This window comes from Bison bison, unplaced genomic scaffold (genome assembly GCF_000754665.1).
Source record: "Bison bison bison isolate TAMUID 2011002044 unplaced genomic scaffold, Bison_UMD1.0 scf7180017864387, whole genome shotgun sequence".
NCBI classification, from domain to species: Eukaryota; Metazoa; Chordata; class Mammalia; order Artiodactyla; family Bovidae; genus Bison; species Bison bison.
The window spans coordinates 404,390-404,705 of NW_011494959.1; positions in this window are offsets into that span (position 1 = coordinate 404,390).

Sequence of the window (316 nt, forward strand, 5' to 3'; positions counted from 1 at the left end):
TCTCATCCTCTCTCGTCCCCTTCTCTTCCTGCCCCCAATCCCTCCCAGCATCAGAATCTTTTCCAATGAGCCAACTCTTCCCATGAGGTGGCCAAAGTACTGGAGTTTCAGCTTCAGCATCTTTCCCTCCAAAGAAATTCCATGGCTGATCTTCTTCAGAATGGACTGGTTGGATCTCCTTGCAGTCCAAGGGACTCTAAAGAGTCTTCTCCATCACCACAGTTCAAAAGCATCAATTCCTTGGTGCTCAACCTTCTTCACAGTCCAACTCTCACATCCATACATGACCACAGGAAAAACCATAGCTTTGACTAGA